At 43.7% G+C, this 27,682-nt stretch overlaps 58 non-coding genes across 58 annotated transcripts; all 58 read left to right on the forward strand.

Moving 5' to 3' along the window:
- The first annotated feature begins 250 nt into the window (after positions 1 to 250).
- trnag-gcc (transfer RNA glycine (anticodon GCC)) lies at positions 251 to 321 on the forward strand. The gene has a single exon. It is a non-coding gene; the product is annotated as a tRNA-Gly (tRNA).
- Positions 322 to 591: 270 nt separating this feature from the next.
- trnar-ccu (transfer RNA arginine (anticodon CCU)) lies at positions 592 to 662 on the forward strand. The gene has a single exon. It is a non-coding gene; the product is annotated as a tRNA-Arg (tRNA).
- A 270-nt stretch (positions 663 to 932) lies between these two features.
- On the forward strand, positions 933 to 1,003 carry trnag-ccc (transfer RNA glycine (anticodon CCC)). The gene has a single exon. It is a non-coding gene; the product is annotated as a tRNA-Gly (tRNA).
- A 270-nt stretch (positions 1,004 to 1,273) lies between these two features.
- trnag-ccc (transfer RNA glycine (anticodon CCC)) lies at positions 1,274 to 1,344 on the forward strand. The gene has a single exon. It is a non-coding gene; the product is annotated as a tRNA-Gly (tRNA).
- Positions 1,345 to 1,614: 270 nt separating this feature from the next.
- Positions 1,615 to 1,685, forward strand: trnag-gcc (transfer RNA glycine (anticodon GCC)). Its single transcript has one exon. It is a non-coding gene; the product is annotated as a tRNA-Gly (tRNA).
- Positions 1,686 to 1,954: 269 nt separating this feature from the next.
- On the forward strand, positions 1,955 to 2,025 carry trnag-ccc (transfer RNA glycine (anticodon CCC)). Its single transcript has one exon. It is a non-coding gene; the product is annotated as a tRNA-Gly (tRNA).
- A 269-nt stretch (positions 2,026 to 2,294) lies between these two features.
- On the forward strand, positions 2,295 to 2,365 carry trnag-ccc (transfer RNA glycine (anticodon CCC)). Its single transcript has one exon. It is a non-coding gene; the product is annotated as a tRNA-Gly (tRNA).
- Positions 2,366 to 2,635: 270 nt separating this feature from the next.
- trnag-ccc (transfer RNA glycine (anticodon CCC)) lies at positions 2,636 to 2,706 on the forward strand. Its single transcript has one exon. It is a non-coding gene; the product is annotated as a tRNA-Gly (tRNA).
- Positions 2,707 to 2,976: 270 nt separating this feature from the next.
- Positions 2,977 to 3,047, forward strand: trnag-gcc (transfer RNA glycine (anticodon GCC)). The gene has a single exon. It is a non-coding gene; the product is annotated as a tRNA-Gly (tRNA).
- A 269-nt stretch (positions 3,048 to 3,316) lies between these two features.
- trnag-ccc (transfer RNA glycine (anticodon CCC)) lies at positions 3,317 to 3,387 on the forward strand. Its single transcript has one exon. It is a non-coding gene; the product is annotated as a tRNA-Gly (tRNA).
- A 950-nt stretch (positions 3,388 to 4,337) lies between these two features.
- trnag-ccc (transfer RNA glycine (anticodon CCC)) lies at positions 4,338 to 4,408 on the forward strand. The gene has a single exon. It is a non-coding gene; the product is annotated as a tRNA-Gly (tRNA).
- Positions 4,409 to 4,678: 270 nt separating this feature from the next.
- Positions 4,679 to 4,749, forward strand: trnag-ccc (transfer RNA glycine (anticodon CCC)). Its single transcript has one exon. It is a non-coding gene; the product is annotated as a tRNA-Gly (tRNA).
- Positions 4,750 to 5,018: 269 nt separating this feature from the next.
- trnag-gcc (transfer RNA glycine (anticodon GCC)) lies at positions 5,019 to 5,089 on the forward strand. The gene has a single exon. It is a non-coding gene; the product is annotated as a tRNA-Gly (tRNA).
- A 269-nt stretch (positions 5,090 to 5,358) lies between these two features.
- On the forward strand, positions 5,359 to 5,429 carry trnag-ccc (transfer RNA glycine (anticodon CCC)). The gene has a single exon. It is a non-coding gene; the product is annotated as a tRNA-Gly (tRNA).
- Positions 5,430 to 6,040: 611 nt separating this feature from the next.
- trnag-ccc (transfer RNA glycine (anticodon CCC)) lies at positions 6,041 to 6,111 on the forward strand. Its single transcript has one exon. It is a non-coding gene; the product is annotated as a tRNA-Gly (tRNA).
- A 269-nt stretch (positions 6,112 to 6,380) lies between these two features.
- Positions 6,381 to 6,451, forward strand: trnag-gcc (transfer RNA glycine (anticodon GCC)). The gene has a single exon. It is a non-coding gene; the product is annotated as a tRNA-Gly (tRNA).
- Positions 6,452 to 6,720: 269 nt separating this feature from the next.
- Positions 6,721 to 6,791, forward strand: trnag-gcc (transfer RNA glycine (anticodon GCC)). Its single transcript has one exon. It is a non-coding gene; the product is annotated as a tRNA-Gly (tRNA).
- A 270-nt stretch (positions 6,792 to 7,061) lies between these two features.
- Positions 7,062 to 7,132, forward strand: trnag-ccc (transfer RNA glycine (anticodon CCC)). Its single transcript has one exon. It is a non-coding gene; the product is annotated as a tRNA-Gly (tRNA).
- A 612-nt stretch (positions 7,133 to 7,744) lies between these two features.
- Positions 7,745 to 7,815, forward strand: trnag-gcc (transfer RNA glycine (anticodon GCC)). Its single transcript has one exon. It is a non-coding gene; the product is annotated as a tRNA-Gly (tRNA).
- A 268-nt stretch (positions 7,816 to 8,083) lies between these two features.
- Positions 8,084 to 8,154, forward strand: trnag-ccc (transfer RNA glycine (anticodon CCC)). The gene has a single exon. It is a non-coding gene; the product is annotated as a tRNA-Gly (tRNA).
- A 270-nt stretch (positions 8,155 to 8,424) lies between these two features.
- Positions 8,425 to 8,494, forward strand: trnag-gcc (transfer RNA glycine (anticodon GCC)). The gene has a single exon. It is a non-coding gene; the product is annotated as a tRNA-Gly (tRNA).
- Positions 8,495 to 8,760: 266 nt separating this feature from the next.
- trnag-gcc (transfer RNA glycine (anticodon GCC)) lies at positions 8,761 to 8,831 on the forward strand. Its single transcript has one exon. It is a non-coding gene; the product is annotated as a tRNA-Gly (tRNA).
- A 270-nt stretch (positions 8,832 to 9,101) lies between these two features.
- Positions 9,102 to 9,172, forward strand: trnag-ccc (transfer RNA glycine (anticodon CCC)). Its single transcript has one exon. It is a non-coding gene; the product is annotated as a tRNA-Gly (tRNA).
- A 610-nt stretch (positions 9,173 to 9,782) lies between these two features.
- trnag-ccc (transfer RNA glycine (anticodon CCC)) lies at positions 9,783 to 9,853 on the forward strand. The gene has a single exon. It is a non-coding gene; the product is annotated as a tRNA-Gly (tRNA).
- Positions 9,854 to 10,123: 270 nt separating this feature from the next.
- On the forward strand, positions 10,124 to 10,193 carry trnag-gcc (transfer RNA glycine (anticodon GCC)). The gene has a single exon. It is a non-coding gene; the product is annotated as a tRNA-Gly (tRNA).
- A 264-nt stretch (positions 10,194 to 10,457) lies between these two features.
- On the forward strand, positions 10,458 to 10,528 carry trnag-ccc (transfer RNA glycine (anticodon CCC)). Its single transcript has one exon. It is a non-coding gene; the product is annotated as a tRNA-Gly (tRNA).
- A 269-nt stretch (positions 10,529 to 10,797) lies between these two features.
- On the forward strand, positions 10,798 to 10,868 carry trnag-gcc (transfer RNA glycine (anticodon GCC)). Its single transcript has one exon. It is a non-coding gene; the product is annotated as a tRNA-Gly (tRNA).
- Positions 10,869 to 11,138: 270 nt separating this feature from the next.
- Positions 11,139 to 11,209, forward strand: trnag-gcc (transfer RNA glycine (anticodon GCC)). Its single transcript has one exon. It is a non-coding gene; the product is annotated as a tRNA-Gly (tRNA).
- A 609-nt stretch (positions 11,210 to 11,818) lies between these two features.
- Positions 11,819 to 11,889, forward strand: trnag-ccc (transfer RNA glycine (anticodon CCC)). The gene has a single exon. It is a non-coding gene; the product is annotated as a tRNA-Gly (tRNA).
- A 270-nt stretch (positions 11,890 to 12,159) lies between these two features.
- Positions 12,160 to 12,229, forward strand: trnag-gcc (transfer RNA glycine (anticodon GCC)). Its single transcript has one exon. It is a non-coding gene; the product is annotated as a tRNA-Gly (tRNA).
- Positions 12,230 to 12,497: 268 nt separating this feature from the next.
- trnag-ccc (transfer RNA glycine (anticodon CCC)) lies at positions 12,498 to 12,568 on the forward strand. Its single transcript has one exon. It is a non-coding gene; the product is annotated as a tRNA-Gly (tRNA).
- A 269-nt stretch (positions 12,569 to 12,837) lies between these two features.
- Positions 12,838 to 12,908, forward strand: trnag-gcc (transfer RNA glycine (anticodon GCC)). Its single transcript has one exon. It is a non-coding gene; the product is annotated as a tRNA-Gly (tRNA).
- A 264-nt stretch (positions 12,909 to 13,172) lies between these two features.
- Positions 13,173 to 13,243, forward strand: trnag-ccc (transfer RNA glycine (anticodon CCC)). The gene has a single exon. It is a non-coding gene; the product is annotated as a tRNA-Gly (tRNA).
- A 270-nt stretch (positions 13,244 to 13,513) lies between these two features.
- Positions 13,514 to 13,584, forward strand: trnag-gcc (transfer RNA glycine (anticodon GCC)). Its single transcript has one exon. It is a non-coding gene; the product is annotated as a tRNA-Gly (tRNA).
- Positions 13,585 to 13,852: 268 nt separating this feature from the next.
- trnag-ccc (transfer RNA glycine (anticodon CCC)) lies at positions 13,853 to 13,923 on the forward strand. Its single transcript has one exon. It is a non-coding gene; the product is annotated as a tRNA-Gly (tRNA).
- A 270-nt stretch (positions 13,924 to 14,193) lies between these two features.
- trnag-gcc (transfer RNA glycine (anticodon GCC)) lies at positions 14,194 to 14,264 on the forward strand. The gene has a single exon. It is a non-coding gene; the product is annotated as a tRNA-Gly (tRNA).
- Positions 14,265 to 14,524: 260 nt separating this feature from the next.
- On the forward strand, positions 14,525 to 14,595 carry trnag-gcc (transfer RNA glycine (anticodon GCC)). Its single transcript has one exon. It is a non-coding gene; the product is annotated as a tRNA-Gly (tRNA).
- A 270-nt stretch (positions 14,596 to 14,865) lies between these two features.
- trnag-ccc (transfer RNA glycine (anticodon CCC)) lies at positions 14,866 to 14,936 on the forward strand. Its single transcript has one exon. It is a non-coding gene; the product is annotated as a tRNA-Gly (tRNA).
- A 270-nt stretch (positions 14,937 to 15,206) lies between these two features.
- Positions 15,207 to 15,277, forward strand: trnag-ccc (transfer RNA glycine (anticodon CCC)). Its single transcript has one exon. It is a non-coding gene; the product is annotated as a tRNA-Gly (tRNA).
- A 268-nt stretch (positions 15,278 to 15,545) lies between these two features.
- Positions 15,546 to 15,616, forward strand: trnag-ccc (transfer RNA glycine (anticodon CCC)). Its single transcript has one exon. It is a non-coding gene; the product is annotated as a tRNA-Gly (tRNA).
- A 270-nt stretch (positions 15,617 to 15,886) lies between these two features.
- trnag-gcc (transfer RNA glycine (anticodon GCC)) lies at positions 15,887 to 15,957 on the forward strand. Its single transcript has one exon. It is a non-coding gene; the product is annotated as a tRNA-Gly (tRNA).
- Positions 15,958 to 16,224: 267 nt separating this feature from the next.
- On the forward strand, positions 16,225 to 16,295 carry trnag-ccc (transfer RNA glycine (anticodon CCC)). Its single transcript has one exon. It is a non-coding gene; the product is annotated as a tRNA-Gly (tRNA).
- Positions 16,296 to 16,565: 270 nt separating this feature from the next.
- On the forward strand, positions 16,566 to 16,636 carry trnag-gcc (transfer RNA glycine (anticodon GCC)). Its single transcript has one exon. It is a non-coding gene; the product is annotated as a tRNA-Gly (tRNA).
- Positions 16,637 to 16,901: 265 nt separating this feature from the next.
- Positions 16,902 to 16,972, forward strand: trnag-ccc (transfer RNA glycine (anticodon CCC)). Its single transcript has one exon. It is a non-coding gene; the product is annotated as a tRNA-Gly (tRNA).
- Positions 16,973 to 17,914: 942 nt separating this feature from the next.
- On the forward strand, positions 17,915 to 17,985 carry trnag-ccc (transfer RNA glycine (anticodon CCC)). The gene has a single exon. It is a non-coding gene; the product is annotated as a tRNA-Gly (tRNA).
- Positions 17,986 to 18,593: 608 nt separating this feature from the next.
- Positions 18,594 to 18,664, forward strand: trnag-gcc (transfer RNA glycine (anticodon GCC)). Its single transcript has one exon. It is a non-coding gene; the product is annotated as a tRNA-Gly (tRNA).
- Positions 18,665 to 18,932: 268 nt separating this feature from the next.
- Positions 18,933 to 19,003, forward strand: trnag-ccc (transfer RNA glycine (anticodon CCC)). The gene has a single exon. It is a non-coding gene; the product is annotated as a tRNA-Gly (tRNA).
- A 605-nt stretch (positions 19,004 to 19,608) lies between these two features.
- On the forward strand, positions 19,609 to 19,679 carry trnag-ccc (transfer RNA glycine (anticodon CCC)). The gene has a single exon. It is a non-coding gene; the product is annotated as a tRNA-Gly (tRNA).
- Positions 19,680 to 20,285: 606 nt separating this feature from the next.
- On the forward strand, positions 20,286 to 20,354 carry trnag-gcc (transfer RNA glycine (anticodon GCC)). Its single transcript has one exon. It is a non-coding gene; the product is annotated as a tRNA-Gly (tRNA).
- A 270-nt stretch (positions 20,355 to 20,624) lies between these two features.
- On the forward strand, positions 20,625 to 20,695 carry trnag-ccc (transfer RNA glycine (anticodon CCC)). The gene has a single exon. It is a non-coding gene; the product is annotated as a tRNA-Gly (tRNA).
- A 266-nt stretch (positions 20,696 to 20,961) lies between these two features.
- Positions 20,962 to 21,032, forward strand: trnag-ccc (transfer RNA glycine (anticodon CCC)). Its single transcript has one exon. It is a non-coding gene; the product is annotated as a tRNA-Gly (tRNA).
- A 266-nt stretch (positions 21,033 to 21,298) lies between these two features.
- trnag-gcc (transfer RNA glycine (anticodon GCC)) lies at positions 21,299 to 21,369 on the forward strand. The gene has a single exon. It is a non-coding gene; the product is annotated as a tRNA-Gly (tRNA).
- A 269-nt stretch (positions 21,370 to 21,638) lies between these two features.
- On the forward strand, positions 21,639 to 21,709 carry trnag-ccc (transfer RNA glycine (anticodon CCC)). Its single transcript has one exon. It is a non-coding gene; the product is annotated as a tRNA-Gly (tRNA).
- Positions 21,710 to 22,648: 939 nt separating this feature from the next.
- trnag-ccc (transfer RNA glycine (anticodon CCC)) lies at positions 22,649 to 22,719 on the forward strand. Its single transcript has one exon. It is a non-coding gene; the product is annotated as a tRNA-Gly (tRNA).
- A 595-nt stretch (positions 22,720 to 23,314) lies between these two features.
- On the forward strand, positions 23,315 to 23,385 carry trnag-ccc (transfer RNA glycine (anticodon CCC)). Its single transcript has one exon. It is a non-coding gene; the product is annotated as a tRNA-Gly (tRNA).
- Positions 23,386 to 23,977: 592 nt separating this feature from the next.
- trnag-gcc (transfer RNA glycine (anticodon GCC)) lies at positions 23,978 to 24,047 on the forward strand. Its single transcript has one exon. It is a non-coding gene; the product is annotated as a tRNA-Gly (tRNA).
- A 2,608-nt stretch (positions 24,048 to 26,655) lies between these two features.
- On the forward strand, positions 26,656 to 26,726 carry trnag-gcc (transfer RNA glycine (anticodon GCC)). Its single transcript has one exon. It is a non-coding gene; the product is annotated as a tRNA-Gly (tRNA).
- Positions 26,727 to 26,990: 264 nt separating this feature from the next.
- trnag-ccc (transfer RNA glycine (anticodon CCC)) lies at positions 26,991 to 27,061 on the forward strand. The gene has a single exon. It is a non-coding gene; the product is annotated as a tRNA-Gly (tRNA).
- The last annotated feature ends 621 nt before the right edge of the window (positions 27,062 to 27,682 follow it).

Below are 27,682 nucleotides of genomic sequence, written 5' to 3' on the forward strand. Positions count from 1 at the left end.
GAAACTAGTCTCTGCACAAAAAGGGCATGTATGTGTGAAGGCAAACAGTTCATTTCTGGTGATGTTAACTTCTTGATTTCAGTCATGCATGTAAGCTCCATTTTGATTTTTGGTGCACTAGGCAGCCCAAGAGGCTGTGATCCCTGTTTGATGGAAAGAGGATAAAATTACCATTATGTTGACACTTGTGAAAACATAATGTGGCCATGCAGACTGATTTTTTTCAGTGGGGCATATCAAGGCACGTCAAGCATTGGTGGTTCAGTGGTAGAATTCTCGCCTGCCACGCGGGAGACCCGGGTCCGATTCCCGGCTAATGCAGCTTTCCTTTATCACTATTCGGAAAAAGTCCTTGCACAGAAGGGGCATGTTTGTGTGAAGGCAAACAACTAATTTCTGGTAATGTTAACTTCTAACTTTCAGCCATTCATGTTAGCTAAATTTTGATTGTTGGTGCACTAGGCACGTCAAGAGACTGTGATCCGTGTTTGATGGAATACGGAAAAAATTACCGTTTTTCTGACACTTGTGAAAACATAATGTGGCCATGCAGACTGAATTTTTTCGGTGGTGGAATTTGAACCGCATCCAGCGTTGGTGGTTCAGTGGTAGAATTCTCGCCTCCTACGTGGGAGACGTGGGTCCGATTCCCAGCCAATGCATGTTTGCTTTATTACAATTCGAAACTAGTCTCTGCACAAAAAGGGCATGTATGTGTGAAGGCAAACAGTTCATTTCTGGTGATGTTAACTTCTTGATTTCGGTCATGCATGTTAGCTCCATTTTGATTTTTGGTGCACTAGGCAGCCCAAGAGGCTGTGATCCCTGTTTGATGGAAAATGGATAAAATTACCATTATGCTGACACTTGTGAAAACATAATGTGGCCATGCAGACTGATTTTTTTCAGTGGGGCATATCAAGGCACGTCAAGCATTGGTGGTTCAGTGGTAGAATTCTCGCCTCCCACGCGGGAGACCTGGGTCCGATTCCCAGCCAATGCATGTTTGCTTTATTACAATTCAAAACTAGTCTCTGCACAAAAAGGGCATGGTTGTGTGAAGGCAAAAAGCTCATTTCTGGTGATGTTAACTTCTAGATTTCAGTCATGCATGTTAGCTCCATTTTGATTTTTGGTGCACTAGGCAGCCCAAGAGGCTGTGATCCCTGTTTGATGGAAAGAGGATAAAATTACCATTATGTTGACACTTGTGAAAACATAATGTGGCCATGCAGACTGATTTTTTTCGGTGGTGGAACTTGAACCTTATCCAGCGTTGGTGGTTCAGTGGTAGAATTCTCGCCTCCCACGCGGGAGACCTGGGTCCGATTCCCAGCCAATGCATGTTTGCTTTATTACAATTCGAAACTAGTCTCTGCACAAAAAGGGCATGTATGTGTGAAGGCAAACAGTTCATTTCTGGTGATGTTAACTTCTTGATTTCAGTCATGCATGTTAGCTCCATTTTGATTTTTGGTGCACTAGGCAGCCCAAGAGGCTGTGATCCCTGTTTGATGGAAAGAGGATAAAATTACCATTATGTTGACACTTGTGAAAACATAATGTGGCCATGCAGACTGATTTTTTTCAGTGGGGCATATCAAGGCACGTCAAGCATTGGTGGTTCAGTGGTAGAATTCTCGCCTGCCACGCGGGAGACCCGGGTCCGATTCCCGGCTAATGCAGCTTTCCTTTATCACTATTCGGAAAAAGTCCTTGCACAGAAGGGCATGTTTGTGTGAAGGCAAACAACTAATTTCTGGTAATGTTAACTTCTACATTTCAGCCATTCATGTTAGCTAAATTTTGATTGTTGGTGCACTAGGCAGGTCAAGAGACTGTGATCCGTGTTTGATGGAATACGGAAAAAATTACCGTTTTTCTGACACTTGTGAAAACATAATGTGGCCATGCAGACTGATTTTTTTCGGTGGTGGAATTTGAACCGCATCCAGCGTTGGTGGTTCAGTGGTAGAATTCTCGCCTCCCACGCGGGAGACCTGGGTCCGATTCCCAGCCAATGCATGTTTGCTTTATTACAATTCGAAACTAGTCTCTGCACAAAAAGGGCATGTATGTGTGAAGGCAAACAGTTCATTTCTGGTGATGTTAACTTCTTGATTTCAGTCATGCATGTTAGCTCCATTTTGATTTTTGGTGCACTAGGCAGCCCAAGAGGCTGTGATCCCTGTTTGATGGAAAAGGATAAAATTACCATTATGCTGACACTTGTGAAAACATAATGTGGCCATGCAGACTGATTTTTTTCAGTGGGGCATATCAAGGCACGTCAAGCATTGGTGGTTCAGTGGTAGAATTCTCGCCTCCCACGCGGGAGACCTGGGTCCGATTCCCAGCCAATGCATGTTTGCTTTATTACAATTCAAAACTAGTCTCTGCACAAAAAGGGCATGGTTGTGTGAAGGCAAAAAGCTCATTTCTGGTAATGTTAACTTCTAGATTTCAGTCATGCATGTTAGCTCCATTTTGATTTTTGGTGCACTAGGCAGCCCAAGAGGCTGTGATCCCTGTTTGATGGAAAGAGGATAAAATTACCATTATGTTGACACTTGTGAAAACATAATGTGGCCATGCAGACTGATTTTTTTCGGTGGTGGAACTTGAACCTTATCCAGCGTTGGTGGTTCAGTGGTAGAATTCTCGCCTCCCACGCGGGAGACCTGGGTCCGATTCCCAGCCAATGCATGTTTGCTTTATTACAATTCGAAACTAGTCTCTGCACAAAAAGGGCATGTATGTGTGAAGGCAAACAGTTCATTTCTGGTGATGTTAACTTCTTGATTTCAGTCATGCATGTTAGCTCCATTTTGATTTTTGGTGCACTAGGCAGCCCAAGAGGCTGTGATCCCTGTTTGATGGAAAGAGGATAAAATTACCATTATGTTGACACTTGTGAAAACATAATGTGGCCATGCAGACTGATTTTTTTCAGTGGGGCATATCAAGGCACGTCAAGCATTGGTGGTTCAGTGGTAGAATTCTCGCCTGCCACGCGGGAGACCCGGGTCCGATTCCCGGCTAATGCAGCTTTCCTTTATCACTATTCGGAAAAGTCCTTGCACAGAAGGGGCATGTTTGTGTGAAGGCAAACAACTAATTTCTGGTAATGTTAACTTCTACATTTCAGCCATTCATGTTAGCTAAATTTTGATTGTTGGTGCACTAGGCACGTCAAGAGACTGTGATCCGTGTTTGATGGAATACGGATAAAATTACCGTTTTTCTGACACTTGTGAAAACATAATGTGGCCATGCAGACTGATTTTTTTCGGTGGTGGAATTTGAACCGCATCCAGCGTTGGTGGTTCAGTGGTAGAATTCTCGCCTCCCACGCGGGAGACCTGGGTCCGATTCCCAGCCAATGCATGTTTGCTTTATTACAATACGAAACTAGTCTCTGCACAAAAAGGGCATGTATGTGTGAAGGCAAACAGTTCATTTCTGGTGATGTTAACTTCTTGATTTCGGTCATGCATGTTAGCTCCATTTTGATTTTTGGTGCACTAGGCAGCCCAAGAGGCTGTGATCCCTGTTTGATGGAAAATGGATAAAATTACCATTATGCTGACACTTGTGAAAACATAATGTGGCCATGCAGACTGATTTTTTTCAGTGGGGCATATCAAGGCACGTCAAGCATTGGTGGTTCAGTGGTAGAATTCTCGCCTCCCACGCGGGAGACCTGGGTCAGATTCCCAGCCAATGCATGTTTGCTTTATTACAATTCAAAACTAGTCTCTGCACAAAAAGGGCATGGTTGTGTGAAGGCAAAAAGCTCATTTCTGGTGATGTTAACTTCTAGATTTCAGTCATGCATGTTAGCTCCATTTTGATTTTTGGTGCACTAGGCAGCCCAAGAGGCTGTGATCCCTGTTTGATGGAAAGAGGATAAAATTACCATTATGTTGACACTTGTGAAAACATAATGTGGCCATGCAGACTGATTTTTTTTGGTGGTGGAACTTGAACCTTATCCAGCGTTGGTGGTTCAGTGGTAGAATTCTCGCCTCCCACGGGAGACCTGGGTCCGATTCCCAGCCAATGCATGTTTGCTTTATTACAATTCGAAACTAGTCTCTGCACAAAAAGGGCATGTATGTGTGAAGGCAAACAGTTCATTTCTGGTGATGTTAACTTCTTGATTTCAGTCATGCATGTAAGCTCCATTTTGATTTTTGGTGCACTAGGCAGCCCAAGAGGCTGTGATCCCTGTTTGATGGAAAGAGGATAAAATTACCATTATGTTGACACTTGTGAAAACATAATGTGGCCATGCAGACTGATTTTTTTCGGTGGTGGAACTTGAACCTTATCCAGCGTTGGTGGTTCAGTGGTAGAATTCTCGCCTCCCACGCGGGAGACCTGGGTCCGATTCCCAGCCAATGCATGTTTGCTTTATTACAATTCGAAACTAGTCTCTGCACAAAAAGGGCATGTATGTGTGAAGGCAAACAGTTCATTTCTGGTGATGTTAACTTCTTGATTTCAGTCATGCATGTAAGCTCCATTTTGATTTTTGGTGCACTAGGCAGCCCAAGAGGCTGTGATCCCTGTTTGATGGAAAGAGGATAAAATTACCATTATGTTGACACTTGTGAAAACATAATGTGGCCATGCAGACTGATTTTTTTCGGTGGTGGAACTTGAACCTTATCCAGCGTTGGTGGTTCAGTGGTAGAATTCTCGCCTCCCACGCGGGAGACCTGGGTCCGATTCCCAGCCAATGCATGTTTGCTTTATTACAATTCGAAACTAGTCTCTGCACAAAAGGGCATGTATGTGTGAAGGCAAACAGTTCATTTCTGGTGATGTTAACTTCTTGATTTCAGTCATGCATGTTAGCTCCATTTTGATTTTTGGTGCACTAGGCAGCCCAAGAGGCTGTGATCCCTGTTTGATGGAAAGAGGATAAAATTACCATTATGTTGACACTTGTGAAAACATAATGTGGCCATGCAGACTGATTTTTTTCAGTGGGGCATATCAAGGCACGTCAAGCATTGGTGGTTCAGTGGTAGAATTCTCGCCTGCCACGCGGGAGACCCGGGTCCGATTCCCGGCTAATGCAGCTTTCCTTTATCACTATTCGGAAAAAGTCCTTGCACAGAAGGGGCATGTTTGTGTGAAGGCAAACAACTAATTTCTGGTAATGTTAACTTCTACATTTCAGCCATTCATGTTAGCTAAATTTTGATTGTTGGTGCACTAGGCACGTCAAGAGACTGTGATCCGTGTTTGATGGAATACGGAAAAATTACCGTTTTTCTGACACTTGTGAAAACATAATGTGGCCATGCAGACTGATTTTTTTCGGTGGTGGAATTTGAACCGCATCCAGCGTTGGTGGTTCAGTGGTAGAATTCTCGCCTCCCACGCGGGAGACCTGGGTCCGATTCCCAGCCAATGCATGTTTGCTTTATTACAATACGAAACTAGTCTCTGCACAAAAAGGGCATGTATGTGTGAAGGCAAACAGTTCATTTCTGGTGATGTTAACTTCTTGATTTCGGTCATGCATGTTAGCTCCATTTTGATTTTTGGTGCACTAGGCAGCCCAAGAGGCTGTGATCCCTGTTTGATGGAAAATGGATAAAATTACCATTATGCTGACACTTGTGAAAACATAATGTGGCCATGCAGACTGATTTTTTTCAGTGGGGCATATCAAGGCACGTCAAGCATTGGTGGTTCAGTGGTAGAATTCTCGCCTCCCACGCGGGAGACCTGGGTCAGATTTCCAGCCAATGCATGTTTGCTTTATTACAATTCAAAACTAGTCTCTGCACAAAAAGGGCATGGTTGTGTGAAGGCAAAAAGCTCATTTCTGGTAATGTTAACTTCTAGATTTCAGTCATGCATGTTAGCTCCATTTTGATTTTTGGTGCACTAGGCAGCCCAAGAGGCTGTGATCCCTGTTTGATGGAAAGAGGATAAAATTACCATTATGTTGACACTTGTGAAAACATAATGTGGCCATGCAGACTGATTTTTTTCGGTGGTGGAACTTGAATCTTATCCAGCGTTGGTGGTTCAGTGGTAGAATTCTCGCCTCCCACGCGGGAGACCTGGGTCCGATTCCCAGCCAATGCATGCTTGCTTTATTACAATTCGAAACTAGTCTCTGCACAAAAAGGGCATGTATGTGTGAAGGCAAACAGTTCATTTCTGGTGATGTTAACTTCTTGATTTCGGTCATGCATGTTAGCTCCATTTTGATTTTTGGTGCACTAGGCAGCCCAAGAGGCTGTGATCCCTGTTTGATGGAAAAGGATAAAATTACCATTATGCTGACACTTGTGAAAACATAATGTGGCCATGCAGACTGATTTTTTTCAGTGGGGCATATCAAGGCACGTCAAGCATTGGTGGTTCAGTGGTAGAATTCTCGCCTGCCACGCGGGAGACCTGGGTCCGATTCCCGGCTAATGCAGCTTTCCTTTATCACTATTCGGAAATGTCCTTGCACAAAAGGGGCATGTTTGTGTGAAGGCAAACAACTAATTTCTGGTAATGTTAACTTCTACATTTCAGCCATTCATGTTAGCTAAATTTTGATTGTTGGTGCACTAGGCACGTCAAGAGACTGTGATCCGTGTTTGATGGAATACGGATAAAATTACCGTTTTTCTGACACTTGTGAAAACATAATGTGGCCATGCAGACTGATTTTTTTCAGTGGGGCATATTAAGGCACGTCAAGCATTGGTGGTTCAGTGGTAGAATTCTCGCCTGCCACGCGGGAGACCCGGGTCCGATTCCCGGCTAATGCAGCTTTCCTTTATCACTATTCGGAAAAAGTCCTTGCACAGAAGGGGCATGTTTGTGTGAAGGCAAACAACTAATTTCTGGTAATGTTAACTTCTACATTTCAGCCATTCATGTTAGCTAAATTTTGATTGTTGGTGCACTAGGCACGTCAAGAGACTGTGATCCGTGTTTGATGGAATACGGAAAAAATTACCGTTTTTCTGACACTTGTGAAAACATAATGTGGCCATGCAGACTGATTTTTTTCGGTGGTGGAATTTGAACCGCATCCAGCGTTGGTGGTTCAGTGGTAGAATTCTCGCCTCCCACGCGGGAGACCTGGGTCCGATTCCCAGCCAATGCATGTTTGCTTTATTACAATACGAAACTAGTCTCTGCACAAAAAGGGCATGTATGTGTGAAGGCAAACAGTTCATTTCTGGTGATGTTAACTTCTTGATTTCGGTCATGCATGTTAGCTCCATTTTGATTTTTGGTGCACTAGGCAGCCCAAGAGGCTGTGATCCCTGTTTGATGGAAAATGGATAAAATTACCATTATGCTGACACTTGTGAAAACATAATGTGGCCATGCAGACTGATTTTTTTCAGTGGGGCATATCAAGGCACGTCAAGCATTGGTGGTTCAGTGGTAGAATTCTCGCCTCCCACGCGGGAGACCTGGGTCAGATTTACAGCCAATGCATGTTTGCTTTATTACAATTCAAAACTAGTCTCTGCACAAAAAGGGCATGGTTGTGTGAAGGCAAAAAGCTCATTTCTGGTGATGTTAACTTCTAGATTTCAGTCATGCATGTTAGCTCCATTTTGATTTTTGGTGCACTAGGCAGCCCAAGAGGCTGTGATCCCTGTTTGATGGAAAGAGGATAAAATTACCATTATGTTGACACTTGTGAAAACATAATGTGGCCATGCAGACTGATTTTTTTCAGTGGGGCATAATCAAGGCACGTCATGCATTGGTGGTTCAGTGGTAGAATTCTCGCCTGCCACGCGGGAGACCCGGGTTCGATTCCCGGCTAATGCAGCTTTCCTTTATCACTATTCGGAAAAAGTCCTTGCACAAAAGGGGCATGTTTGTGTGAAGGCAAACAACTAATTTCTGGTAATGTTAACTTCTACATTTCAGCCATTCATGTAGCTAAATTTTGATTGTTGGTGCACTAGGCACGTCAAGAGACTGTGATCCGTGTTTGATGGGATACGGAAAAATTACCGTTTTTCTGACACTTGTGAAAACATAATGTGGCCATGCAGACTGATTTTTTTCGGTGGTGGAACTTGAATCTTATCCAGCGTTGGTGGTTCAGTGGTAGAATTCTCGCCTCCCACGCGGGAGACCTGGGTCCGATTCCCAGCCAATGCATGCTTGCTTTATTACAATTCGAAACTAGTCTCTGCACAAAAAGGGCATGTATGTGTGAAGGCAAACAGTTCATTTCTGGTGATGTTAACTTCTTGATTTCAGTCATGCATGTTAGCTCCATTTTGATTTTTGGTGCACTAGGCAGCCCAAGAGGCTGTGATCCCTGTTTGATGAAAAGAGGATAAAATTACCATTATGTTGACACTTGTGAAAACATAATGTGGCCATGCAGACTGATTTTTTTCAGTGGGGCATATCAAGGCACGTCAAGCATTGGTGGTTCAGTGGTAGAATTCTCGCCTGCCACGCGGGAGACCGGGTCCGATTCCCGGCTAATGCAGCTTTTTATCACTATTCGGAAAAGTCCTTGCACAAAAGGGGCATGTTTGTGTGAAGGCAAACAACTAATTTCTGGTAATGTTAACTTCTACATTTCAGCCATTCATGTTAGCTAAATTTTGATTGTTGGTGCACTAGGCACGTCAAGAGACTGTGATCCGTGTTTGATGGAATACGGATAAAATTACCGTTTTTCTGACACTTGTGAAAACATAATGTGGCCATGCAGACTGATTTTTTTCAGTGGGGCATATTAAGGCACGTCAAGCATTGGTGGTTCAGTGGTAGAATTCTCGCCTGCCACGCGGGAGACCCGGGTCCGATTCCCGGCTAATGCAGCTTTCCTTTATCACTATTCGGAAAAAGTCCTTGCACAGAAGGGGCATGTTTGTGTGAAGGCAAACAACTAATTTCTGGTAATGTTAACTTCTACATTTCAGCCATTCATGTTAGCTAAATTTTGATTGTTGGTGCACTAGGCACGTCAAGAGACTGTGATCCGTGTTTGATGGAATACGGAAAAAATTACCGTTTTTCTGACACTTGTGAAAACATAATGTGGCCATGCAGACTGATTTTTTTCGGTGGTGGAATTTGAACCGCATCCAGCGTTGGTGGTTCAGTGGTAGAATTCTCGCCTCCCACGCGGGAGACCTGGGTCCGATTCCCAGCCAATGCATGTTTGCTTTATTACAATTCGAAACTAGTCTCTGCACAAAAAGGGCATGTATGTGTGAAGGCAAACAGTTCATTTCTGGTGATGTTAACTTCTTGATTTCAGTCATGCATGTTAGCTCCATTTTGATTTTTGGTGCACTAGGCAGCCCAAGAGGCTGTGATCCCTGTTTGATGGAAAAGGATAAAATTACCATTATTCTGACACTTGTGAAAACATAATGTGGCCATGCAGACTGATTTTTTTCAGTGGGGCATATCAAGGCACGTCAAGCATTGGTGGTTCAGTGGTAGAATTCTCGCCTCCCACGCGGGAGACCTGGGTCAGATTCCCAGCCAATGCATGTTTGCTTTATTACAATTCAAAACTAGTCTCTGCACAAAAAGGGCATGGTTGTGTGAAGGCAAAAAGCTCATTTCTGGTGATGTTAACTTCTAGATTTCAGTCATGCATGTTAGCTCCATTTTGATTTTTGGTGCACTAGGCAGCCCAAGAGGCTGTGATCCCTGTTTGATGGAAAGAGGATAAAATTACCATTATGTTGACACTTGTGAAAACATAATGTGGCCATGCAGACTGATTTTTTTCGGTGGTGGAACTTGAACCTTATCCAGCGTTGGTGGTTCAGTGGTAGAATTCTCGCCTCCCACGCGGGAGACCTGGGTCCGATTCCCAGCCAATGCATGTTTGCTTTATTACAATTCGAAACTAGTCTCTGCACAAAAAGGGCATGTATGTGTGAAGGCAAACAGTTCATTTCTGGTGATGTTAACTTCTTGATTTCAGTCATGCATGTTAGCTCCATTTTGATTTTTGGTGCACTAGGCAGCCCAAGAGGCTGTGATCCCTGTTTGATGGAAAGAGGATAAAATTACCATTATGTTGACACTTGTGAAAACATAATGTGGCCATGCAGACTGATTTTTTTCAGTGGGGCATATCAAGGCACGTCAAGCATTGGTGGTTCAGTGGTAGAATTCTCGCCTGCCACGCGGGAGACCCGGGTCCGATTCCCGGCAATGCAGCTTCCTTTGCCACTATTCGGAAGTCCTTGCACAAAAGGGGCATGTTTGTGTGAAGGCAAACAACTAATTTCTGGTAATGTTAACTTCTACATTTCAGCCATTCATGTAGCTAAATTTTGATTGTTGGTGCACTAGGCACGTCAAGAGACTGTGATCCGTGTTTGAGGGATACGGAAAAAATTACCGTTTTTCTGACACTTGTGAAAACATAATGTGGCCATGCAGACTGATTTTTTTCGGTGGTGGAACTTGAATCTTATCCAGCGTTGGTGGTTCAGTGGTAGAATTCTCGCCTCCCACGCGGGAGACCTGGGTCCGATTCCCAGCCAATGCATGCTTGCTTTATTACAATTCGAAACTAGTCTCTGCACAAAAAGGGCATGTATGTGTGAAGGCAAACAGTTCATTTCTGGTGATGTTAACTTCTTGATTTCAGTCATGCATGTTAGCTCCATTTTGATTTTTGGTGCACTAGGCAGCCCAAGAGGCTGTGATCCCTGTTTGATGAAAGAGGATAAAATTACCATTATGTTGACACTTGTGAAAACATAATGTGGCCATGCAGACTGATTTTTTTCAGTGGGGCATATCAAGGCACGTCAAGCATTGGTGGTTCAGTGGTAGAATTCTCGCCTGCCACGCGGGAGACCTGGGTCCGATTCCCGGCTAATGCAGCTTTCCTTTATCACTATTCGGAAAATGTCCTTGCACAAAAGGGGCATGTTTGTGTGAAGGCAAACAACTAATTTCTGGTAATGTTAACTTCTACATTTCAGCCATTCATGTTAGCTAAATTTTGATTGTTGGTGCACTAGGCACGTCAAGAGACTGTGATCCGTGTTTGATGGAATACGGATAAAATTACCGTTTTTCTGACACTTGTGAAAACATAATGTGGCCATGCAGACTGATTTTTTTCAGTGGGGCATATTAAGGCACGTCAAGCATTGGTGGTTCAGTGGTAGAATTCTCGCCTGCCACGCGGGAGACCCGGGTCCGATTCCCGGCTAATGCAGCTTTCCTTTATCACTATTCGGAAAAAGTCCTTGCACAGAAGGGGCATGTTTGTGTGAAGGCAAACAACTAATTTCTGGTAATGTTAACTTCTACATTTCAGCCATTCATGTTAGCTAAATTTTGATTGTTGGTGCACTAGGCACGTCAAGAGACTGTGATCCGTGTTTGATGGAATACGGAAAAAATTACCGTTTTTCTGACACTTGTGAAAACATAATGTGGCCATGCAGACTGATTTTTTTCAGTGGGGCATATCAAGGCACGTCAAGCATTGGTGGTTCAGTGGTAGAATTCTCGCCTCCCACGCGGGAGACCTGGGTCAGATTCCCAGCCAATGCATGTTTGCTTTATTACAATTCAAAACTAGTCTCTGCACAAAAAGGGCATGGTTGTGTGAAGGCAAAAAGCTCATTTCTGGTGATGTTAACTTCTAGATTTCAGTCATGCATGTTAGCTCCATTTTGATTTTTGGTGCACTAGGCAGCCCAAGAGGCTGTGATCCCTGTTTGATGGAAAGAGGATAAAATTACCATTATGTTGACACTTGTGAAAACATAATGTGGCCATGCAGACTGATTTTTTTCAGTGGGGAATTGAACCTTATCCAGCGTTGGTGGTTCAGTGGTAGAATTCTCGCCTCCCACGCGGGAGACCTGGGTCCGATTCCCAGCCAATGCATGTTTGCTTTATTACAATTCGAAACTAGTCTCTGCACAAAAAGGGCATGTATGTGTGAAGGCAAACAGTTCATTTCTGGTGATGTTAACTTCTTGATTTCAGTCATGCATGTTAGCTCCATTTTGATTTTTGGTGCACTAGGCAGCCCAAGAGGCTGTGATCCCTGTTTGATGGAAAGAGGATAAAATTACCATTATGTTGACACTTGTGAAAACATAATGTGGCCATGCAGACTGATTTTTTTCAGTGGGGCATATCAAGGCACGTCAAGCATTGGTGGTTCAGTGGTAGAATTCTCGCCTGCCACGCGGGAGACCGGGTCCGATTCCCGGCTAATGCAGCTTTCCTTTATCACTATTCGGAAAAAGTCCTTGCACAGAAGGGGCATGTTTGTGTGAAGGCAAACAACTAATTTCTGGTAATGTTAACTTCTACATTTCAGCCATTCATGTTAGCTAAATTTTGATTGTTGGTGCACTAGGCACGTCAAGAGACTGTGATCCGTGTTTGATGGAAACGGATAAAATTACCGTTTTTCTGACACTTGTGAAAACATAATGTGGCCATGCAGACTGATTTTTTTCGGTGGTGGAACTTGAACCTATCCAGCGTTGGTGGTTCAGTGGTAGAATTCTCGCCTCCCACGCGGGAGACCTGGGTCCGATTCCCAGCCAATGCATGTTTGCTTTATTACAATTCAAAACTAGTCTCTGCACAAAAAGGGCATGTTTGTGTGAAGGCAAAAAGCTCATTTCTGGTGATGTTAACTTCTTGATTTCAGTCATGCATGTTAGCTCCATTTTGATTTTTGGTGCACTAGGCAGCCCAAGAGGCTGTGATCCCTGTTTGATGGAAAGAGGATAAAATTACCATTATGTTGACACTTGTGAAAACATAATGTGGCCATGCAGACTGATTTTTTTCAGTGGGGCAATCAAGGCACGTCAAGCATTGGTGGTTCAGTGGTAGAATTCTCGCCTGCCACGCGGGAGACCCGGGTCCGATTCCCGGCAAATGCAGCTTCCTTTACTATTCGGAACTAGTCCTTGCACAAAAGGGGCATGTTTGTGTGAAGGCAAACAACTAATTTCTGGTAATGTTAACTTCTACATTTCAGCCATTCATGTAGCTAAATTTTGATTGTTGGTGCACTAGGCACGTCAAGAGACTGTGATCCGTGTTTGATGGATACGGAAAAAATTACCGTTTTTCTGACACTTGTGAAAACATAATGTGGCCATGCAGACTGATTTTTTTCGGTGGTGGAACTTGAATCTTATCCAGCGTTGGTGGTTCAGTGGTAGAATTCTCGCCTCCCACGCGGGAGACCTGGGTCCGATTCCCAGCCAATGCATGCTTGCTTTATTACAATTCGAAACTAGTCTCTGCACAAAAAGGGCATGTATGTGTGAAGGCAAAAAGCTCATTTCTGGTGATGTTAACTTCTTGATTTCAGTCATGCATGTTAGCTCCATTTTGATTTTTGGTGCACTAGGCAGCCCAAGAGGCTGTGATCCCTGTTTGATGGAAAGAGGATAAAATTACCATTATGTTGACACTTGTGAAAACATAATGTGGCCATGCAGACTGATTTTTTTCAGTGGGGCAATTCAAGGCACGTCAAGCATTGGTGGTTCAGTGGTAGAATTCTCGCCTGCCACGCGGGAGACCTGGGTCCGATTCCCAGCCAATGCAGCTTTCCTTTATTACTATTCGGAACTAGTCCTTGCACAAAAGGGGCATGTTTGTGTGAAGGCAAACAACTAATTTCTGGTAATGTTAACTTCTACATTTCAGCCATGCATGTAGCTCCATTTTGATTGTTGGTGCACTAGGCACGTCAAGAGACTGTGATCCGTGTTTGATGGGATACGGAAAAATTACCGTTTTTCTGACACTTGTGAAAACATAATGTGGCCATGCAGACTGATTTTTTTCGGTGGTGGAACTTGAATCTTATCCAGCGTTGGTGGTTCAGTGGTAGAATTCTCGCCTCCCACGCGGGAGACCTGGGTCCGATTCCCAGCCAATGCATGCTTGCTTTATTACAATTCGAAACTAGTCTCTGCACAAAAAGGGCATGTATGTGTGAAGGCAAACAGTTCATTTCTGGTGATGTTAACTTCTTGATTTCAGTCATGCATGTTAGCTCCATTTTGATTTTTGGTGCACTAGGCAGCCCAAGAGGCTGTGATCCCTGTTTGATGAAAAGAGGATAAAATTACCATTATGTTGACACTTGTGAAAACATAATGTGGCCATGCAGACTGATTTTTTTCAGTGGGGCATATCAAGGCACGTCAAGCATTGGTGGTTCAGTGGTAGAATTCTCGCCTGCCACGCGGGAGACCTGGGTCCGATTCCCAGCCAATGCATGTTTGCTTTATCACAATTCGAAAAGTCTTGCACAAAAGGGCATGTTGTGTGAAGGCAAACAACTAATTTCTGGTGATGTTAACTTCTATTTCAGTCATGCATGTTAGCTCCATTTTGATTTTTGGTGCACTAGGCAGCCAAGAGACTGTGATCCGTGTTTGATGGAAACGGATAAAATTACCATTTTTCTGACACTTGTGAAAACATAATGTGGCATGCAGACTGATTTTTTTCAGTGGGGCATATTAAGGCACGTCAAGCATTGGTGGTTCAGTGGTAGAATTCTCGCCTGCCACGCGGGAGACCCGGGTCCGATTCCCGGCTAATGCAGCTTTCCTTTATCACTATTCGGAAAAAGTCCTTGCACAGAAGGGGCATGTTTGTGTGAAGGCAAACAACTAATTTCTGGTAATGTTAACTTCTACATTTCAGCCATTCATGTTAGCTAAATTTTGATTGTTGGTGCACTAGGCACGTCAAGAGACTGTGATCCGTGTTTGATGGAATACGGAAAAAATTACCGTTTTTCTGACACTTGTGAAAACATAATGTGGCCATGCAGACTGATTTTTTTCGGTGGTGGAATTTGAACCGCATCCAGCGTTGGTGGTTCAGTGGTAGAATTCTCGCCTCCCACGCGGGAGACCTGGGTCCGATTCCCAGCCAATGCATGTTTGCTTTATTACAATTCGAAACTAGTCTCTGCACAAAAAGGGCATGTATGTGTGAAGGCAAACAGTTCATTTCTGGTGATGTTAACTTCTTGATTTCAGTCATGCATGTTAGCTCCATTTTGATTTTTGGTGCACTAGGCAGCCCAAGAGGCTGTGATCCCTGTTTGATGGAAAATGGATAAAATTACCATTATGCTGACACTTGTGAAAACATAATGTGGCCATGCAGACTGATTTTTTTCAGTGGGGCATATCAAGGCACGTCAAGCATTGGTGGTTCAGTGGTAGAATTCTCGCCTCCCACGCGGGAGACCTGGGTCCGATTCCCAGCCAATGCATGTTTGCTTTATTACAATTCAAAACTAGTCTCTGCACAAAAAGGGCATGTTGTGTGAAGGCAAAAAGCTCATTTCTGGTGATGTTAACTTCTAGATTTCAGTCATGCATGTTAGCTCCATTTTGATTTTTGGTGCACTAGGCAGCCCAAGAGGCTGTGATCCCTGTTTGATGGAAAGAGGATAAAATTACCATTATGTTGACACTTGTGAAAACATAATGTGGCCATGCAGACTGATTTTTTTCGGTGGTGGAACTTGAACCTATCCAGCGTTGGTGGTTCAGTGGTAGAATTCTCGCCTCCCACGCGGGAGACCTGGGTCCGATTCCCAGCCAATGCATGTTTGCTTTATTACAATTCGAAACTAGTCTCTGCACAAAAAGGGCATGTATGTGTGAAGGCAAACAGTTCATTTCTGGTGATGTTAACTTCTTGATTTCAGTCATGCATGTAAGCTCCATTTTGATTTTTGGTGCACTAGGCAGCCCAAGAGGCTGTGATCCCTGTTTGATGGAAAGAGGATAAAATTACCATTATGTTGACACTTGTGAAAACATAATGTGGCCATGCAGACTGATTTTTTTCAGTGGGGCATATCAAGGCACGTCAAGCATTGGTGGTTCAGTGGTAGAATTCTCGCCTGCCACGCGGGAGACCCGGGTCCGATTCCCGGCTAATGCAGCTTTCCTTTATCACTATTCGGAAAAAGTCCTTGCACAGAAGGGGCATGTTTGTGTGAAGGCAAACAACTAATTTCTGGTAATGTTAACTTCTACATTTCAGCCATTCATGTTAGCTAAATTTGATTGTTGGTGCACTAGGCACGTCAAGAGACTGTGATCCGTGTTTGATGGAAACGGAAAAAATTACCGTTTTTCTGACACTTGTGAAAACATAATGTGGCCATGCAGACTGATTTTTTCGGTGGTGGAACTTGAACCTTATCCAGCGTTGGTGGTTCAGTGGTAGAATTCTCGCCTCCCACGCGGGAGACCTGGGTCCGATTCCCAGCCAATGCATGTTTGCTTTATTACAATTCGAAACTAGTCTCTGCACAAAAAGGGCATGTTTGTGTGAAGGCAAAAAGTTCATTTCTGGTGATGTTAACTTCTTGATTTCAGTCATGCATGTTAGCTCCATTTTGATTTTTGGTGCACTAGGCAGCCCAAGAGGCTGTGATCCCTGTTTGATGGAAAGAGGATAAAATTACCATTATGTTGACACTTGTGAAAACATAATGTGGCCATGCAGACTGATTTTTTTCAGTGGGGCATATCAAGGCACGTCAAGCATTGGTGGTTCAGTGGTAGAATTCTCGCCTGCCACGCGGGAGACCGGGGTCCGATTCCCGGCAAATGCAGCTTTCCTTTATCACTATTCGGAACTAGTCCTTGCACAAAAGGGGCATGTTTGTGTGAAGGCAAACAACTAATTTCTGGTAATGTTAACTTCTACATTTCAGCCATTCATGTAGCTAAATTTTATTGTTGGTGCACTAGGCACGTCAAGAGACTGTGATCCGTGTTTGATGGATACGGAAAAATTACCGTTTTTCTGACACTTGTGAAAACATAATGTGGCCATGCAGACTGATTTTTTCGGTGGTGGAACTTGAATCTTATCCAGCGTTGGTGGTTCAGTGGTAGAATTCTCGCCTCCCACGCGGGAGACCTGGGTCCGATTCCCAGCCAATGCATGCTTGCTTTATTACAATTCGAAACTAGTCTCTGCACAAAAAGGGCATGTATGTGTGAAGGCAAACAGTTCATTTCTGGTGATGTTAACTTCTTGATTTCAGTCATGCATGTTAGCTCCATTTTGATTTTTGGTGCACTAGGCAGCCCAAGAGGCTGTGATCCCTGTTTGATGGAAAATGGATAAAATTACCATTATGCTGACACTTGTGAAAACATAATGTGGCCATGCAGACTGATTTTTTCAGTGGGGCATATCAAGGCACGTCAAGCATTGGTGGTTCAGTGGTAGAATTCTCGCCTCCACGCGGGAGACCTGGGTCCGATTCCCAGCCAATGCATGTTTGCTTTATTACAATTCAAAACTAGTCTCTGCACAAAAAGGGCATGGTTGTGTGAAGGCAAAAAGCTCATTTCTGGTGATGTTAACTTCTAGATTTCAGTCATGCATGTTAGCTCCATTTTGATTTTGGTGCACTAGGCAGCCCAAGAGGCTGTGATCCCTGTTTGATGGAAAGAGGATAAAATTACCATTATGTTGACACTTGTGAAAACATAATGTGGCCATGCAGACTGATTTTTTTGGTGGTGGAACTTGAACTTATCCAGCGTTGGTGGTTCAGTGGTAGAATTCTCGCCTCCCACGGGAGACCTGGGTCCGATTCCCAGCCAATGCATGTTTGCTTTATTACAATTCGAAACTAGTCTCTGCACAAAAGGGCATGTATGTGTGAAGGCAAACAGTTCATTTCTGGTGATGTTAACTTCTTGATTTCAGTCATGCATGTTAGCTCCATTTTGATTTTGGTGCACTAGGCAGCCAAGAGGCTGTGATCCCTGTTTGATGGAAAGAGGATAAAATTACCATTATGTTGACACTTGTGAAAACATAATGTGGCCATGCAGACTGATTTTTTTCGGTGGTGGAACTTGAACCTTATCCAGCGTTGGTGGTTCAGTGGTAGAATTCTCGCCTCCCACGCGGGAGACCTGGGTCCGATTCCCAGCCAATGCATGTTTGCTTTATTACAATTCGAAACTAGTCTCTGCACAAAAAGGGCATGTATGTGTGAAGGCAAACAGTTCATTTCTGGTGATGTTAACTTCTTGATTTCAGTCATGCATGTTAGCTCCATTTTGATTTTTGGTGCACTAGGCAGCCCAAGAGGCTGTGATCCCTGTTTGATGGAAAGAGGATAAAATTACCATTATGTTGACACTTGTGAAAACATAATGTGGCCATGCAGACTGATTTTTTCGGTGGTGGAACTTGAACCTTATCCAGCGTTGGTGGTTCAGTGGTAGAATTCTCGCCTCCCACGCGGGAGACCTGGGTCCGATTCCAGCCAATGCATGTTTGCTTTATTACAATTCGAAACTAGTCTCTGCACAAAAAGGGCATGTATGTGTGAAGGCAAACAGTTCATTTCTGGTGATGTTAACTTCTTGATTTCAGTCATGCATGTTAGCTCCATTTTGATTTTTGGTGCACTAGGCAGCCCAAGAGGCTGTGATCCCTGTTTGATGGAAAGAGGAAAAATTACCATTATGTTGACACTTGTGAAAACATAATGTGGCCATGCAGACTGATTTTTTTCAGTGGGGCATATCAAGGCACGTCAAGCATTGGTGGTTCAGTGGTAGAATTCTCGCCTGCCACGCGGGAGACCGGGGTCCGATTCCCGGCTAATGCAGCTTTCCTTTATCACTATTCGGAAAAAGTCCTTGCACAGAAGGGCATGTTTGTGTGAAGGCAAACAACTAATTTCTGGTAATGTTAACTTCTACATTTCAGCCATTCATGTTAGCTAAATTTTGATTGTTGGTGCACTAGGCACGTCAAGAGACTGTGATCCGTGTTTGATGGAATACGGAAAAATTACCGTTTTTCTGACACTTGTGAAAACATAATGTGGCCATGCAGACTGATTTTTTTCGGTGGTGGAATTTGAACCGCATCCAGCGTTGGTGGTTCAGTGGTAGAATTCTCGCCTCCCACGCGGGAGACCTGGGTCCGATTCCCAGCCAATGCATGTTTGCTTTATTACAATTCGAAACTAGTCTCTGCACAAAAAGGGCATGTATGTGTGAAGGCAAACAGTTCATTTCTGGTGATGTTAACTTCTTGATTTCGGTCATGCATGTTAGCTCCATTTTGATTTTGGTGCACTAGGCAGCCCAAGAGGCTGTGATCCCTGTTTGATGGAAAAGGATAAAATTACCATTATGCTGACACTTGTGAAAACATAATGTGGCCATGCAGACTGATTTTTTTCAGTGGGGCATATCAAGGCACGTCAAGCATTGGTGGTTCAGTGGTAGAATTCTCGCCTCCCACGCGGGAGACCTGGGTCCGATTTCCAGCCAATGCATGTTTGCTTTATTACAATTCAAAACTAGTCTCTGCACAAAAAGGGCATGGTTGTGTGAAGGCAAAAAGCTCATTTCTGGTAATGTTAACTTCTAGATTTCAGTCATGCATGTTAGCTCCATTTTGATTTTTGGTGCACTAGGCAGCCAAGAGCTGTGATCCTGTTTGATGGAAAGAGGATAAAATACCATTATGTTGACACTTGTGAAAACATAATGTGGCCATGCAGACTGATTTTTTTCGGTGGTGGAACTTGAATCTTATCCAGCGTTGGTGGTTCAGTGGTAGAATTCTCGCCTCCCACGCGGGAGACCTGGGTCCGATTCCCAGCCAATGCATGCTTGCTTTATTACAATTCGAAACTAGTCTCTGCACAAAAAGGGCATGTATGTGTGAAGGCAAACAGTTCATTTCTGGTGATGTTAACTTCTTGATTTCGGTCATGCATGTTAGCTCCATTTTGATTTTTGGTGCACTAGGCAGCCCAAGAGGCTGTGATCCCTGTTTGATGGAAATGGATAAAATTACCATTATGCTGACACTTGTGAAAACATAATGTGGCCATGCAGACTGATTTTTTTCAGTGGGGCATATCAAGGCACGTCAAGCATTGGTGGTTCAGTGGTAGAATTCTCGCCTCCCACGCGGGAGACCTGGGTCCGATTCCAGCCAATGCATGTTTGCTTTATTACAATTCAAAACTAGTCTCTGCACAAAAAGGGCATGTTGTGTGAAGGCAAAAGCTCATTTCTGGTAATGTTAACTTCTAGATTTCAGTCATGCATGTTAGCTCCATTTTGATTTTTGGTGCACTAGGCAGCCCAAGAGGCTGTGATCCCTGTTTGATGGAAAGAGGATAAAATTACCATTATGTTGACACTTGTGAAAACATAATGTGGCCATGCAGACTGATTTTTTCAGTGGGGCATATCAAGGCACGTCAAGCATTGGTGGTTCAGTGGTAGAATTCTCGCCTGCCACGCGGGAGACCGGGTCCGATTCCCGCTAATGCAGCTTTCCTTTATCACTATTCGGAAAAAGTCCTTGCACAGAAGGGGCATGTTTGTGTGAAGGCAAACAACTAATTTCTGGTAATGTTAACTTCTACATTTCAGCCATTCATGTTAGCTAAATTTTGATTGTTGGTGCACTAGGCACGTCAAGAGACTGTGATCCGTGTTTGATGGAATACGGATAAAATTACCGTTTTTCTGACACTTGTGAAAACATAATGTGGCCATGCAGACTGATTTTTTTCAGTGGTGGAATTTGAACCGCATCCAGCGTTGGTGGTTCAGTGGTAGAATTCTCGCCTCCCACGCGGGAGACCTGGGTCCGATTCCCAGCCAATGCATGTTTGCTTTATTACAATTCGAAACTAGTCTCTGCACAAAAAGGCATGTATGTGTGAAGGCAAACAGTTCATTTCTGGTGATGTTAACTTCTTGATTTCGGTCATGCATGTTAGCCCATTTTGATTTTTGGTGCACTAGGCAGCCCAAGAGGCTGTGATCCCTGTTTGATGGAAATGGATAAAATTACCATTATGTTGACACTTGTGAAAACATAATGTGGCCATGCAGACTGATTTTTTTCAGTGGGGCATATCAGGCACGTCAAGCATTGGTGGTTCAGTGGTAGAATTCTCGCCTCCCACGCGGGAGACCTGGGTCCGATTCCCAGCCAATGCATGTTTGCTTTATTACAATTCAAAACTAGTCTCTGCACAAAAGGGCATGGTTGTGTGAAGGCAAACTCATTTCTGGTGATGTTAACTTCTAGATTTCAGTCATGCATGTTAGCTCCATTTTGATTTTTGGTGCACTAGGCAGCCCAAGAGGCTGTGATCCCTGTTTGATGGAAAGAGGATAAAATTACCATTATGTTGACACTTGTGAAAACATAATGTGGCCATGCAGACTGATTTTTTTCAGTGGGGCATATCAAGGCACGTCAAGCATTGGTGGTTCAGTGGTAGAATTCTCGCCTGCCACGCGGGAGACCCGGGTCCGATTCCCGGCTAATGCAGCTTTCCTTTATCACTATTCGGAAAAAGTCTTGCACAGAAGGGGCATGTTTGTGTGAAGGCAAACAACTAATTTCTGGTAATGTTAACTTCTACATTTCAGCCATTCATGTTAGCTAAATTTTGATTGTTGGTGCACTAGGCACGTCAAGAGACTGTGATCCGTGTTTGATGGAATACGGAAAAAATTACCGTTTTTCTGACACTTGTGAAAACATAATGTGGCCATGCAGACTGATTTTTTTCGGTGGTGGAACTTGAACCTTATCCAGCGTTGGTGGTTCAGTGGTAGAATTCTCGCCTCCCACGCGGGAGACCTGGGTCCGATTCCCAGCCAATGCATGTTTGCTTTATTACAATTCGAAACTAGTCTCTGCACAAAAGGGCATGTATGTGTGAAGGCAAACAGTTCATTTCTGGTGATGTTAACTTCTTGATTTCAGTCATGCATGTTAGCTCCATTTTGATTTTTGGTGCACTAGGCAGCCCAAGAGGCTGTGATCCCTGTTTGATGGAAAGAGGATAAAATTACCATTATGTTGACACTTGTGAAAACATAATGTGCCATGCAGACTGATTTTTTTCAGTGGGGCATATCAGGCACGTCAAGCATTGGTGGTTCAGTGGTAGAATTCTCGCCTGCCACGCGGAGACCGGGTCCGATTACCGGCTAATGCAGCTTCCTTTGCCACTATTCGGAAGTAGTCCTTGCACAAAAGGGGCATTTTGTGTGAAGGCAAACACTAATTTCTGGTAATGTTAACTTCTACATTTCAGCCATTCATGTAGCTAAATTTTGATTGTTGGTGCACTAGGCACGTCAAGAGACTGTGATCCGTGTTTGATGGGATACGGAAAAAATTACCGTTTTTCTGACACTTGTGAAAACATAATGTGGCCATGCAGACTGATTTTTTTCGGTGGTGGAACTTGAATCTTATCCAGCGTTGGTGGTTCAGTGGTAGAATTCTCGCCTCCACGCGGGAGACCTGGGTCCGATTCCCAGCCAATGCATGCTTGCTTTATTACAATTCGAAACTAGTCTCTGCACAAAAAGGGCATGTATGTGTGAAGGCAAACAGTTCATTTCTGGTGATGTTAACTTCTTGATTTCAGTCATGCATGTTAGCTCCATTTTGATTTTTGGTGCACTAGGCAGCCCAAGAGGCTGTGATCCCTGTTTGATGGAAAAGGATAAAATTACCATTATGCTGACACTTGTGAAAACATAATGTGGCCATGCAGACTGATTTTTTTCAGTGGGGCATATCAAGCCCGTCAGCATTGGTGGTTCAGTGGTAGAATTCTCGCCTCCCACGCGGGAGACCTGGGTCCGATTCCCAGCCAATGCATTTTGCTTTATTACATTCAAACTAGTCTCTGCACAAAAAGGGCATGTTTGTGTGAAGGCAAAGCTCATTTCTGGTGATGTTAACTTCTTGATTTCAGTCATGCATGTTAGCTCCATTTTGATTTTTGGTGCACTAGGCAGCCCAAGAGGCTGTGATCCCTGTTTGATGAAAGAGGATAAAATTACCATTATGTTGACACTTGTGAAACATAATGTGGCCATGCAGACTGATTTTTTTTGGTGGGGCACTTCAAGGCACGTCCAGCATTGGTGGTTCAGTGGTAGAATTCTCGCCTCCCACGGGAGACCTGGTCCGATTCCCAGCCAATGCATGTTTGCTTTATTACAATTCGAAACTAGTCTCTGCACAAAAGGGCATGTTGTGTGAAGGCAAACAGTCATTTCTGGTATGTTAACTTCTAGATTTCAGTCATGCATGTTAGCTCCATTTTGATTTTTGGTGCACTAGGCAGCCCAAGAGGCTGTGATCCCTGTTTGATGGAAGAGGATAAAATTACCATTATGTTGACACTTGTGAAAACATAATGTGGCCATGCAGACTGATTTTTTTCGTGGTGGAACTTGAACCTTATCCAGCGTTGGTGGTTCAGTGGTAGAATTCTCGCCTCCCACGCGGGAGACCTGGGTCCGATTCCCAGCCAATGCATGTTTGCTTTATTACATTCGAAACTAGTCTCTGCACACAAAGGGCATGTATGTGTGAAGGCAAACAGTTCATTTCTGGTGATGTTAACTTTTGATTTCAGTCATGCATGTTAGCTCCATTTTGATTTTTGGTGCACTAGGCAGCCCAAGAGCTGTGATCCCTGTTTGATGGAAAAGGATAAATTACCATTATGTTGACACTTGTGAAACATAATGTGGCCATGCAGACTGATTTTTTTCAGTGGGGAATTGAACCTCATCCATTGGTGGTTCAGTGGTAGAATTCTCGCCTCCCACGCGGGAGACCGGGTCCGATTCCAGCCAATGCAGTTTGCTTTATTACAATTCGAAACTAGTCTCTGCACAAAAAGGGCATGTTGTGTGAAGGCAAACACTCATTTCTGGTAATGTTAACTTCTAGATTTCAGTCATGCATGTAGCTCCATTTTGATTTTTGGTGCACTAGGCAGCCAAGAGGCTGTGATCCCTGTTTGATGGAAAGAGGATAAAATTACCATTTTTTGACACTTGTGAAAACATAATGTGGCCATGCAGACTGATTTTTTTCAGTGGGGCATATCAAGGCACGTCAAGCATTGGTGGTTCAGTGGTAGAATTCTCGCCTGCCACGCGGGAGACCGGGTCCGATTCCCGGCTAATGCAGCTTTCCTTTATCACTATTCGAAAAAGTCCTTGCACAGAAGGGGCATGTTTGTGTGAAGGCAAACAACAATTTTCTGGTAATGTTAACTTCTACATTTCAGCCATTCATGTTAGCTAAATTTTGATTGTTGGTGCACTAGGCACGTCAAGAGACTGTGATCCGTGTTTGATGGAATACGGAAAAATTACCGTTTTTCTGACACTTGTGAAAACATAATGTGGCCATGCAGACTGATTTTTTTCGGTGGGGAATTTGAACCGCATCCAGCGTTGGTGGTTCAGTGGTAGAATTCTCGCCTCCCACGCGGAGACCTGGGTCCGATTCCCAGCCATGCATGTTTGCTTTATTACAATTCGAAACTAGTCTCTGCACAAAAAGGGCATGTTTGTGTGAAGGCAAAGTTCATTTCTGGTGATGTTAACTTCTTGATTTCGTCATGCATGTTAGCTCCATTTTGATTTTTGGTGCACTAGGCAGCCAAGAGGCTGTGATCCCTGTTTGATGGAAAATGGATAAAATTACCATTATGCTGACACTTGTGAAAACATAATGTGGCCATGCAGACTGATTTTTTTCAGTGGGGCATATCAAGGCACGTCAAGCATTGGTGGTTCAGTGGTAGAATTCTCGCCTCCCACGCGGGAGACCTGGGTCAGATTCCCAGCCAATGCATGTTGCTTTATTACAATTCAAACTAGTCCTTGCACAAAAGGGCATGGTTGTGTGAAGGCAAAAAGCTATTTCTGGTAATGTTAACTTCTAGATTTCAGTCATGCATGTTAGCTCCATTTTGATTGTTGGTGCACTAGGCAGCCCAAGAGGCTGTGATCCCTGTTTGATGGAAAGAGGATAAAATTACCATTATTTGACACTTGTGAAAACATAATGTGGCCATGCAGACTGATTTTTTTCGGTGGTGGAACTTGAACCTTATCCAGCGTTGGTGGTTCAGTGGTAGAATTCTCGCCTCCCACGCGGAGACCTGGGTCCGATTCCAGCCAATGCATGTTTGCTTTATTACATTCGAAACTAGTCTCTGCACAAAAAGGGCATGTATGTGTGAAGGCAAACAGTTCATTTCTGGTGATGTTAACTTCTTGATTTCAGTCATGCATGTTAGCTCCATTTTGATTTTTGGTGCACTAGGCAGCCCAAGAGGCTGTGATCCCTGTTTGATGGAAAGAGATAAATTACCATTATGTTGACACTTGTGAAAACATAATGTGGCCATGCAGACTGATTTTTTTCAGTGGGCTATCAAGGCACGTCAAGCATTGGTGGTTCAGTGGTAGAATTCTCGCCTCCCACGCGGGAGACCTGGGTCCGATTCCCGCCAATGCAGTTTCCTTTATCACTATTCAAAACTAGTCTCTGCACAAAAGGGCATGTTTGTGAAGGCAAAAACTCATTTCTGGTAATGTTTAACTTCTACATTTCAGTCATGCATGTTAGCTCCATTTTGATTTTTGGTGCACTAGGCACCCAAGAGCTGTGATCCTGTTTGATGGAAAGAGGATAAAATTACCATTTTTTTGACACTTGTGAAAACATAATGTGGCCATGCAGACTGATTTTTTTCAGTGGGGCATATCAAGGCACGTCAGCATTGGTGGTTCAGTGGTAGAATTCTCGCCTGCCACGCGGGAGACCCGGGTCCGATTCCGCTAATGCAGCTTTCCTTTATCACTATTCGGAAAAAGTCCTTGCACAGAAGGGGCATGTTTGTGTGAAGGCAAACAACTAATTTCTGGTAATGTTAACTTCTACATTTCAGCCATTCATGTTAGCTAAATTTTGATTGTTGGTGCACTAGGCACGTCAAGAGACTGTGATCCGTGTTTGATGGAATACGGATAAAATTACCGTTTTTCTGACACTTGTGAAACATAATGTGGCCATGCAGACTGATTTTTTTCGGTGGGAATTGAACCGCATCCAGCGTTGGTGGTTCAGTGGTAGAATTCTCGCCTCCCACGCGGGAGACCTGGGTCCGATTCCAGCCAATGCATGTTTGCTTTATTACAATTCGAAACTAGTCTCTGCACAAAAAGGGCATGTATGTGTGAAGGCAAACAGTTCATTTCTGGTGATGTTAACTTCTTGATTTCAGTCATGCATGTTAGCTCCATTTTGATTTTTGGTGCACTAGGCAGCCAAGAGGCTGTGATCCCTGTTTGATGAAAAGGATAAATTACCATTATGTTGACACTTGTGAAAACATAATGTGGCCATGCAGACTGATTTTTTTCAGTGGGGCAATCAAGGCACGTCAAGCATTGGTGGTTCAGTGGTAGAATTCTCGCCTCCCACGCGGGAGACCTGGGTCAGATTCCCACCAATGCATGTTTGCTTTATTACAATTCAAAACTAGTCTCTGCACAAAAGGGCATGTTTGTGTGAAGGCAAAAGCTCATTTCTGGTGATGTTAACTTCTAGATTTCAGTCATGCATGTAGCTCCATTTTGATTTTTGGTGCACTAGGCAGCCCAGAGGCTGTGATCCCTGTTTGATGGAAAGAGGATAAAATTACATTATGTTGACACTTGTGAAAACATAATGTGGCCATGCAGACTGATTTTTTTCAGTGGGGCAATCAAGGCACGTCAAGCATTGGTGGTTCAGTGGTAGAATTCTCGCCTGCCACGCGGGAGACCCGGGTCCGATTCCCGGCTAATGCAGCTTTCCTTTATCACTATTCGGAAAAAGTCCTTGCACAGAAGGGGCATGTTTTGTGAAGGCAAACAACTAATTTCTGGTATGTTAACTTCTACATTTCAGCCATTCATGTTAGCTAAATTTTGATTTGGTGCACTAGGCACGTCAAGAGACTGTGATCCGTGTTTGATGGAATACGGATAAAATTACCGTTTTTCTGACACTTGTGAAACATAATGTGGCCATGCAGACTGATTTTTTTCGGTGGTGGACTTTGAACCGATCCAGCGTTGGTGGTTCAGTGGTAGAATTCTCGCCTCCCACGCGGGAGACCTGGGTCCGATTCCCAGCCAATGCAGTTTGCTTTATTACAATTCGAACTAGTCTCTGCACAAAAAGGGCATGTTGTGTGAAGGCAAACAGTTCATTTCTGGTGATGTTAACTTCTTGATTTCAGTCATGCATGTTAGCTCCATTTTGATTTTTGGTGCACTAGGCAGCCCAAGAGGCTGTGATCCCTGTTTGATGGAAAAGGAAAATTACCATTATGTTGACACTTGTGAAAACATAATGTGGCCATGCAGACTGATTTTTTTTTCAGTGGGGCATATCAAGGCACGTCAGCATTGGTGGTTCAGTGGTAGAATTCTCGCCTCCCACGCGGGAGACCTGGGTCCGATTCCAGCCAATGCAGCTTTGCTTTATTACAATTCAAAACTAGTCTCTGCACAAAAAGGCATGTTTGTGTGAAGGCAAAAACTCATTTCTGGTATGTTAACTTCTAGATTTCAGCATGCATGTAGCTCCATTTTGATTTTTGGTGCACTAGGCAGCCCAAGAGGCTGTGATCCCTGTTTGATGGAAAGAGGATAAAATTACCATTATGTTGACACTTGTGAAAACATAATGTGGCCATGCAGACTGATTTTTTTTGGTGGTGGAATTGACCTTATCCAGCGTTGGTGGTTCAGTGGTAGAA

Source organism: Etheostoma spectabile, unplaced genomic scaffold (genome assembly GCF_008692095.1).
Source record: "Etheostoma spectabile isolate EspeVRDwgs_2016 unplaced genomic scaffold, UIUC_Espe_1.0 scaffold00019300, whole genome shotgun sequence".
Taxonomy (NCBI): Eukaryota; Metazoa; Chordata; class Actinopteri; order Perciformes; family Percidae; genus Etheostoma; species Etheostoma spectabile.